This window comes from Rhinoderma darwinii, chromosome 4, assembly GCF_050947455.1.
Source record: "Rhinoderma darwinii isolate aRhiDar2 chromosome 4, aRhiDar2.hap1, whole genome shotgun sequence".
In the NCBI taxonomy this organism is placed as follows: Eukaryota; Metazoa; Chordata; class Amphibia; order Anura; family Rhinodermatidae; genus Rhinoderma; species Rhinoderma darwinii.
Genome location: NC_134690.1, coordinates 260129661 through 260139519, shown reverse-complemented (window position 1 = coordinate 260139519; position 9859 = coordinate 260129661). Strand labels below are relative to the sequence as shown.

General features: G+C 51.2%; 1 protein-coding gene across 2 annotated transcripts in view; it reads left to right on the top strand.

Annotated features, from left to right (window-relative positions):
- The first annotated feature begins 2347 nt into the window (after positions 1 to 2347).
- HEBP2 (heme binding protein 2) overlaps positions 2348 to 9859 on the top strand; it is a 49222-nt gene continuing 41710 nt past the window's right edge. The window contains exons 1-2 of one of the 2 annotated variants that reach the window (XM_075864281.1): positions 2348 to 2445; positions 2753 to 2793. The gene's annotated coding sequence lies outside the window, so the exon portion shown is untranslated. The remainder of the gene's footprint in view (positions 2446 to 2752; positions 2794 to 9859) is intronic. The other variant, XM_075864282.1, reaches the window with a different exon arrangement.

The window sequence follows — 9859 nt, the reverse complement described above, 5'->3', positions numbered from 1 at the left end:
ATGGAATAAGGGGCAGGTGCATCTTGCATATCATACACTTCATAGACAAATAATGTAATCTGAAATTCTAATTGTGTAACAAACGATTTATATGAAGACAGAACAAGCCAAAACACGTGTACAGTAGATAATTTACACATCATTGTCACATAATCCCCAAGAGCCTAGTAGTGACTCAGGTTTTTCCAGTAACACCCTTACAAGTTCCCATAGAAATGGGCAGCCTCCTATTTCTGCATGCATCGCTTGTTCAGCAACTGTATCTTTTCAAACCATGTACTAGAAACCGACCCTTGTGTTATCTAAGTAGTAGTGTGGTTTTAGGGCCCACTGGTGTCTAACGTCTAGGGCCATGACTGTAAGAAAGTGATACCCCTTTAAAAGTTGGTTAAGAAGCACATCCTAGCAGGTTTAGGTGAGAGGTGCTACTGCATCGCAGGGCTGTAGTGTCCTTTCCCCACATCAGCTGTCTGCTTCTATTCAGAACAGCAGTGGAGGGGAGCAAGTTTATTATGATGCAGAGGCTGCAGTTCACCCATTTTCACCCCTTCACATTTTGCCCCTCCACCCCCTGGTGCTGCTCCATTGCCCACCTTGGCCCTTGCACCCCAGCTTGTGGTTCATGCCTCCTCAGGCTGTCATGGCCGTGGATGGCTATAGATCTGGTTGCGTAGTACAAGCTACCAGAACAAGAGGCGCATGTCGCATTACACACTGGACCCCTCACCATCTTCAGAGTCGTTGGACATACTCCTCGTGAGTTACCGCTCTGGTTCCTCCAGTTCTGGGGGCACCTCCCAGAGAAGGCAGTGGCACCATCGTCATTACACTACAGCAAAGGGCAAGTTCTCCAGAGTTTTGTCAGTGGCCTGCACAGCTCCCTCCACTCCCCCTGCGAAAGATGTTCGGCCTTCGACTAGAGTTCTATTGGTAATACCCCAAGTAATTGCACCAGTGTTCTAATTGCCTTCGTACATGGGGTTTCTGTGTAGAGTCAACGATGCAGCATTTTATTTCTGACATGCAGACCTTGGTGGGGAATTTGGATTCCACCTATATGCCTACTGCTGCGCCCGCTGCTAGGACAGCAGTACTTCGACTTGGGATCCACCAGTCAGGGCTTCGTGACTTATTTTTGCAGTGTCTCTCCATTGGGTGCTCACCTTTCGGAGGACACGCGTGATAAAAATAAAAGAAAATAAGTGGACATTTGGTCCTTGCTGCCCTTAGATTTGGCGACGATGGATAAGCTTAAAAGGGTTGTCCACTACCGGACAACCGATGACCTACCCACCATGATATGTGGAGGTCTGACACCTGGACCCTGCACCGTTAAGCCGCTCTGGCTGCCTCCGGGCACCGGACATACATGCTGGAAGCAGTTGGCTCCATCCATGGGACAGTACTGCAGCTCTGCTATTCAAGTGAATAGGAGCAGAACTGCAGTTCGGCAGCACGTCCGCTATTCTATGTACGGAGCCAACTGTTTCCGACTCCATACATCGCATAATGGGCAATAACATCCGCTGCCTACAGGCCACTGGAGCTGCTGATCGGTGCAGGGTTCGGGTGTCGGACCCACACCGATGATATACTGATAACCTATCCGGTGGACAGGCCATCAGTTGAGGACAACCCCTTTAACAATTGGTTGCAGGCTTACCCCGTTTTGGCGGTATGAGGAGGAGTTAGGATACGAAGACCACGGATGTGTGGCTTCGAACCATGATGTCGCAGCCTCTGCCTTTTCAATCTGCCCCATCAAGCTACATTTTACACTCAGCTGGGTAGCTGGGTTTAGGTGGCCCACCGCTCCCTGCTGGCTCCTTAACGAGGGTCACTCTATCTTCTATGGACCCTGTACATTCCGTCATGTATGCTCCTCTAGCGGGGGTACTCACTTTGCACTTCATTGCTAACGTCCTCCTGGTAGGGAAATATGCCACCGCTCACATGCGGTGGTGAATAGGCACACGATTTTACTGGTAATACCACAGTTTTAACAGCTAAATCGTGTGCCAATTTGTCACCGATGTGAGCGTGGTTTTGCCAGCCTGCGGCTGTTGCACTGTTTGTTCTCTCCCTACAACATATAAGCATCATGAGTTGCTTACATTTAAGAATTTTTTTTACGTTAGATAATATGTGAATTTAGGTAATATTTTGGGATATTTTGTATTACTACATAAGTATTGACATAGATATACTAAAGTCTGGTGTAGATAACCAACATTTGCTGTGTAGAAATGTGTGTTATGTAAGCAGCGCCCACCAGCGTGTACAGTGGGAGAGGCTTGGAATCCTATCTGTTACAAAACCACATCTTACTTAACCAGAGAAACACAAAGAGCACATGTCACACAAACTGCACAGGCCCGGCCCCGCAGCCTCCGGTATAAAACCAGAGTAACAGAAGCTCTCAGCAACAGCAGAGCCTGGGGAGAGGTCTGTATGTGGCTTTTTCAGCGTTCCTCATTTAAGATCAGCGACATTGTATGCCTTCCTTACATATGCTGGGGAACTATTCTCAGTCCGCATTGCTAAAAATAAACTTAGTGCAAAATTCTGTGTGACCGTGTAAAGATGTAAGATCGAAATTGTTAGCAGATGTATGTATATATACATTTTGGTCCCATCTGTCATTGCTTCTTTTCTGCATTGGTGAAGGTCTGTTTGCTCCAGCTTGATCTTTATAAATACATTTGTTATAAATGTTGATGATAAATCGTGTTACTTATCTGTCTATGTACAGATCACTGCTGACACAAGCTTTAGACACCAGCCTAAAAGAAGGTGAGAGAATTACTCTATAGAAAATACATGTCTATCATCCATTGTCAAGAAGAGGCTGGACGCAGCCCGCAGGGATTAAGGGAGGCCGACATGACCGTCCTGGTAGGGAAAGGGTTACTTAGGTGAGGGAGAGTTGGTAGGAGCTGGAGGAGGGACGGGGAGGAGTTAAGGGGGACGGGGGGGGCTGTTCTGCGCTTCCCGCTGTTTCTCGGCATTGAGCCGGAAGCAGCGGGAGGAGTAACACAAGAACAGTAAGCTCCCCCGTTGCCCGTGCTTTTAGTGATGGCAGAGGCCTTAATGTTGGAGCGGCTGCGTGCCGCTGCTGTGCACCACGGTCCCGGATGGCTAGAGGAGACCGTGGCTGCCATAACGAGGATCCCGGACGCCGTTTCGCCACGTCGGGCACGGCGTTCGGGGTCTGTTGCAAAGGACAGGCTCCCCTCCCCCGGCCCCCTCACGAGCATGGCTATGGCGGCGGGGGGGGGGAGTCGGCAACAACCGCTCCTGCGCTGGGCGGGCAGAGAGCGTTGCCAGGGGTGACGGCGACGCAGGCCGGGTCGACCCGTCCCTCTCGGCGGTCCCGACCTCCAGAGCGCCTCAGCCCGGAGGCAGTCCCGCGGACACGGCGTCGCAGGGGGAGCCCGATCCCGGACGCTGCAGGCCAGGCAGCTGGGAGGACCGCCCCTTCCCAGGCCCTGCGTCCTGGCAGGAATCCCAGGCCGCGACGGGGTCCGGCGGTAAGCAGGGAGTCGCAGGCTGGGCTCCCTGTCACCCCTCCCCCATCAGATGGAAGATGTGGAGTACAAGGTACGGCCGCCCCGCATGGTGATGTTCCGGCCAGGGGGCAGGCTTCGTCAGGATCGTCTAGACGGACGCCTAGATCTGCAGCGACGTCGAGGCAACAGGTCCGGTCGGAAGTCTGGGTCCCGGCGGTCGGGCGGCAGGTTGCCGGCCCATCGGTCAGCGCGTCCTCATCCCCGTTCCGAAGATGTCGTTGGGATGGACAGTCGTCGGCGAGAGAAGAATTGGAGGAAGGTGAACTGGACGCGTATCGTCGAGGTCAGGATGGTCCGGCTGACGGGAACACAGCGCCTGTGCAGCCCGGTGAGTGTATAACTCCATCATTGTCTTATCCAACGATTTTTATGTCGGGTGTCGGCGGGGGGGCTGCTAGCATTGCATCGGGGGCCGGTAGTGGCGTGGGCGGACGCGACGGAGCGGGTTTGGCAGACTTAGTGGGTTGCTTACGGGAGCTGGTGGGGCGCCTGGACAGGGCCGCGGCGCCGGTAGTAGCGGAAGTGTCCCCTGCGGTAGTTTGGGAAGGCCCCAGGGACGTGGGATCGTTACAGGCGCGTCCGGTGGCGGCGGTTAGAGAGGCGGTCGCGGTGTCGGTACAGACCGAGGCGCAGAAGGACGGCGATCGAGTGCGTATTGATGATCGTGCTCGGGGGGAGGTGTACGTTTGTTTTGAAGGTCCGTTGGGGGCGCATTTAAAGCAGGAGGTGCGCGAGCGGATCTGGAAGGACGAGTATGTTGACATTTTTTCTCTCTTGCCGCTCGCTAAATTTAATTTGGATAAGAGCAAGCGGGATGAGAGTAAAAAGGACGAGGAGGAACGGCGGCGGTATAGGCTTATCCCGCAGACGTTCGTTAATTGGTCGCAGGCGTTCGCCATATTGGCTAGTGTGATAGGGGAAAAGGCGCCGGAAAATTGTTCGGCGTTGTTTTGTTATTTTGATGCTATTGGGGAGGCTCATAGGGCATATGGGGGGCAAGCGTGGCTGCGATACGATGAGCAATTCCGTCAGCGGAAGGTGGTTCGGCCGGCGATTCGGTGGGACCAGGAGGATATTGCTCTCTGGTTACGGGTTACGGCCCCGGTTAGGCAGTCCTTTCCCGGGAGCGCCGGCCAGGGAGGCCAGTCTAGTCAGGTTGGACAAAGCGGCGGGGGAAAGGCGGGGTTTTGCTGGCAATTTAATGAAGGTCAGTGCAAGTTCGGGGCCACGTGCAAGTTCAAGCACGTGTGTTCCGAGTGTAATGGTGCATCACACGGGGCGGAAAAATGTCTGCGAAAAAAGAGGTCAGGTAACCAGCACGCGGCTGGTCAAGGGGGTGTCGCCGGTGAGGGTGGAAAAGATGGCCCCTTATCTAAATGAGTATCCGGATAGGGCGGCGGCTAAGTTGCTTTATGAAGGGTTTTGTGTTGGTTTTGTTATTCCTCCGCCTCCTTATGAGGTTCCGGTTACGCGGAGGAATTTAAAATCGGCTTACTTGCATGCAAAAGTCGTGTCGGAAAAGTTGTTAAAAGAAGTTTCGTTGGGCCGCATGTCGGGGCCGTTTGTTGAGTCGCCGGTAAAAGATTTAGTTGTGTCCCCTTTGGGTATTGTCCCTAAACGCGAGCCCGGAAAATTTCGTTTGATTCAACATTTATCGTATCCCAAGGGTTCGTCGGTAAATGACGGGATTGATCACGAGTTGTGCTCCGTAGTTTATACCTCATTCGATAAGGCGGTGGGGTTAGTGCGGGCTGCGGGTCCTGGGGCGCTGCTGGCAAAAACTGACATCGAGGCGGCGTTCAGGTTGTTGCCGGTCCATCCAGAAAGCCAACGGCTGTTGGGTTGTTTTTGGAATGGGGCTTTTTACGTGGATCGGTGCCTTCCGATGGGGTGTTCCCTTTCTTGTGCATACTTCGAGGCGTTTAGTAGCTTCGTGGAGTGGGTAACGAGGGGAGTATCCGGGGTCGATTCGTTGATCCATTACTTGGATGATTTTTTGTGCGTTGGCCCGGGGGGTTCGCCGGTTTGCGGTAATTTGCTTCATGCTCTACAGAAGGTGGCGAGGGAGTTTGGGATTCCTTTGGCGCCGGAAAAAACGGAGGGCCCGGTAGCGACGATTTGTTTTTTGGGCATCGAAATAGACTCGGTGGCAATGGAGTGTCGTCTCCCGGCGGATAAGTTGGGTGCGTTGAGGCTGGAGGTTCGACGGGCTTGTAGAATGAAGAAAATGGCGCTGAGGGAGCTTCAGTCGCTGCTGGGGAAGTTGAATTTCGCCTGCCGGATTATGCCGATGGGGAGGGTGTTTGGTAGGAGGTTGGCGGCGGCAACGGCGGGAGTGCGTGCGCCGCATCATTTTGTGCGGCTCAAGGAGGAGCACCGAGCTGATCTTCAGGTTTGGGATGACTTCTTGGGACAGTACAATGGTCGCTCGCTATGGATGGCCCCAGCGCAGGATACGAGTGATTTGAATATTTTCACGGATGCGGCTGGGGCGGGTGGTTTTGGAGCTTACGGGGGAGGTCCGTGGTGCGCAGGTCAATGGCCGGCTAGCTGGGTGTCCAGTGGACTCACGCGGAATCTGGCCCTGCTCGAGCTGTTTCCCATCGTGGTGGCGGCTACCATTTGGGGGGACAGGCTCAGGGATAAGAAGGTCCGTTTTTACTGCGACAACATGGGGGTGGTGCTTGCCATTAATAACATCACGGCGTCCTCTCCTCCGGTAGTTCAATTGTTGCGACATTTAGTGTTGGTGTGTTTGTCGTTGAACGCGTGGGTGGTGGCGGTGCATGTCCCGGGTGTACGGAATTGTATCGCTGATGCTCTTTCTCGCTCGCAGTGGGACCGGTTTCGGCAATTGGCACCGGGAGCGGAACGTCTCGGTTTGGCTTGTCCGGAGCATCTTTGGGATCTGGTCTCGGTCCCGTAGAACAATTGGTACAAAGGTCTTTGGCGCGCACGACGTGGAGTGCTTATGCTGCTTGTTGGAGGCAGTGGGAGGAGTGGGTAAGAGAGTTGGGTGACGTCAATACGGATAGAGACAGGTTGGTGGCACTTTGGTACTGGTTAGGGGACGCCTGGGAGGCGGGGTTGTCAGTGGCGAAGGTGAACCGGTTCATATCTGCGGTGGCGTTTGGGTTTAAGTTGCGGGGCTTTCAGGATGTATCGAAGGAATTTCTGGTATCGCAGGCTTTGAAGGGGTTGCGCCCCGGGGTCGGTTATGTGCCCAGTAGAGTGCATGCGGGGTTTTACGCCAAACAGGGGGTCTCCAGATTTGCCTTTGTTACGTCATGTGGACGGGTCGTTTTTGTCCAGGTTTCAGTTTGGAGCTGTATTTAAAAAATGTTTGATGGCGGTTGGTGTCGCGGCAGGCTCATATTCATCTCATTCCTTCAGGATTGGCGCAGCAACAGAAGCGGGGCGCTGGGGGTTGGATGATGAGGGGGTGAGGCGTAATGGTCGTTGGGAGTCCAACAGGTTTAAGTCCTATGTCCGCCCCCATATGTTATGAATTTTGCTGTTAACGCTATACAAATGTTATATGGTGGTGCCTAATTGTTTTTTCCGTTTCAGATTCGCCTCCGTGTTTGGTGTGGTTGATGGGTCATTCTTACGTGCACTGGGGGGCTTTGAGGGCGGACGTCCGCCCGAATGGTCGCCAGTTGCGCATTCCGCGACAGGATGCGGTTGTGCATTGGCTGGGTTTTAGAGGTATGTCGTGGAGCAGGGTGTTGGCGGAATTCCAGACATATGCTCGGCTTGATAGGGTTCCGGAGGTCTTAGTGTTGCACGTGGGTGGGAATGACTTAGGAGTCCGCCCCTTTCGTGAGTTGGTGCGGGATATCAAACATGATATGTTGTGTTTGTGGGTATCTTATCCCAAGTTGGTGATAGTGTGGTCGGACATAGTCCCAAGAAAGCATTGGCGGTTAGCAAGATCTGTGGAGAGAGTCAATAAGGCTCGCATTAAAGTTAATCGGGCGGTGTCCCGTTTTGTGGCAAAAAACGGGGGCATTTGCGTGAGGCATAGGGATTTGGAGTCAGGAGTGGGGAATTTCTGGAGGAGTGACGGGGTTCATCTGACCGAGGTTGGCATTGATCTTTGGAGCTTGGCGATAGCAGAAGGAATAGAAAGGGCGGTGGTGGTGTGGAGGAACTCACAGGCTTAAGGTGGTCAAGGCCTGTTTCGCTGTGGCGGGGGGAGTCCTTGAGGCCAGTCAGTACAAAATGGTGGGGGGGTCGCATCGGGGGTATGCGTCCCCCAAAAAAGGTACATGGTTGAAGACTTCATCGGGTGGTATCCCTTTGAAGTGGTCTTCTGGTAGAAGGTATATCACTTGAAGGCTTCATCGGGTGTTATCCCTTTGAAGTGGACTTCTAGTGGTCGGTATATCACTTGAGGGCTTCATCGGGTGTTATCCCCTTGAAGTGGACTTCTGGTGGTCGGTATATCACTTGAGGGCTTCATCGGGTGTTATCCCCTTGAAGTGGACTTCTAGTGGTTGGAGCCATCTGCAGAGGTGAACGGTGCTTCCGAGCTGGTTTACGGCTGGAGGTAATTGGTGGTTTGCAGATGGCTAATTCGGTGTGTTCTTAAAAAGGAACATCTGAAGGGGCTTCAAGGACTTCCTCTGCTCGGGTTAATGTTAACGTTAAATTGTTATTTACGATTCTGACCCATGTTGGGTCATGTGAATTATTAGGAGGAATTCTATGGCGGATTCCTAACTAGTTATCCGAATGTTTCGGATTTAAATTGTTTTTATAAAACTGTGAAATTAATAAACGGCTGCTGTGGCCATTTCACATCCAACCTCGGTGTCACGTGTCTTTACTAAAATGGGGGTGGGGGGATAGGATGATCTAAGGTTAACGCACGACTCTACCTAGGCAGGTCAAGAAGAGGCTGGACGCAGCCCGCAGGGATTAAGGGAGGCCGACATGACCGTCCTGGTAGGGAAAGGGTTACTTAGGTGAGGGAGAGTTGGTAGGAGCTGGAGGAGGGACGGGGAGGAGTTAAGGGGGACGGGGGGGGCTGTTCTGCGCTTCCCGCTGTTTCTCGGCATTGAGCCGGAAGCAGCGGGAGGAGTAACACAAGAACAGTAAGCTCCCACCCTCCCGCCCTTGGTTTTGTTACTCCTTAGGTCTTATGTACGTCCGTCTATGAGCGTTGTGTTTTATTTGTGTGCTTATTTAACATGTTTTTCTTTTTTCCGGAGTAGGTTCTGTTGTCATGGCAGCTGGCGGGGGGAGTCCTTGAGGCCAGTCAGTACAAAATGGTGGGGGGGTCGCATCGGGGGTATGCGTCCCCCAAAAAAGGTACATGGTTGAAGACTTCATCGGGTGGTATCCCTTTGAAGTGGTCTTCTGGTAGAAGGTATATCACTTGAAGGCTTCATCGGGTGTTATCCCTTTGAAGTGGACTTCTAGTGGTCGGTATATCACTTGAGGGCTTCATCGGGTGTTATCCCCTTGAAGTGGACTTCTGGTGGTCGGTATATCACTTGAGGGCTTCATCGGGTGTTATCCCCTTGAAGTGGACTTCTAGTGGTTGGAGCCATCTGCAGAGGTGAACGGTGCTTCCGAGCTGGTTTACGGCTGGAGGTAATTGGTGGTTTGCAGATGGCTAATTCGGTGTGTTCTTAAAAAGGAACATCTGAAGGGGCTTCAAGGACTTCCTCTGCTCGGGTTAATGTTAACGTTAAATTGTTATTTACGATTCTGACCCATGTTGGGTCATGTGAATTATTAGGAGGAATTCTATGGCGGATTCCTAACTAGTTATCCGAATGTTTCGGATTTAAATTGTTTTTATAAAACTGTGAAATTAATAAACGGCTGCTGTGGCCATTTCACATCCAACCTCGGTGTCACGTGTCTTTACTAAAATGGGGGTGGGGGGATAGGATGATCTAAGGTTAACGCACGACTCTACCTAGGCAGGTCATGTACATTATGGCAGGTTGGGTCATTTTACAGAACACTTTATATTTCCCCTATGCTATATATATATATATATATATATATATATATATATATATATAGATAGATAGATAGATAGATAGATATATATATATATATAGTGTGTGTGTATATATATATATTCATGTATATATATATGTATGTATATATATATATATATATATAGTATATATAATCTATATAATGTAACATATATTATAATTATATAATATATATATACTTATATAATATATATCTATTATAATATATGCTATAAATCATAAATCACAAATACATCTACATTCCCTCCTTGTTAATTTTTTTATTTTTTC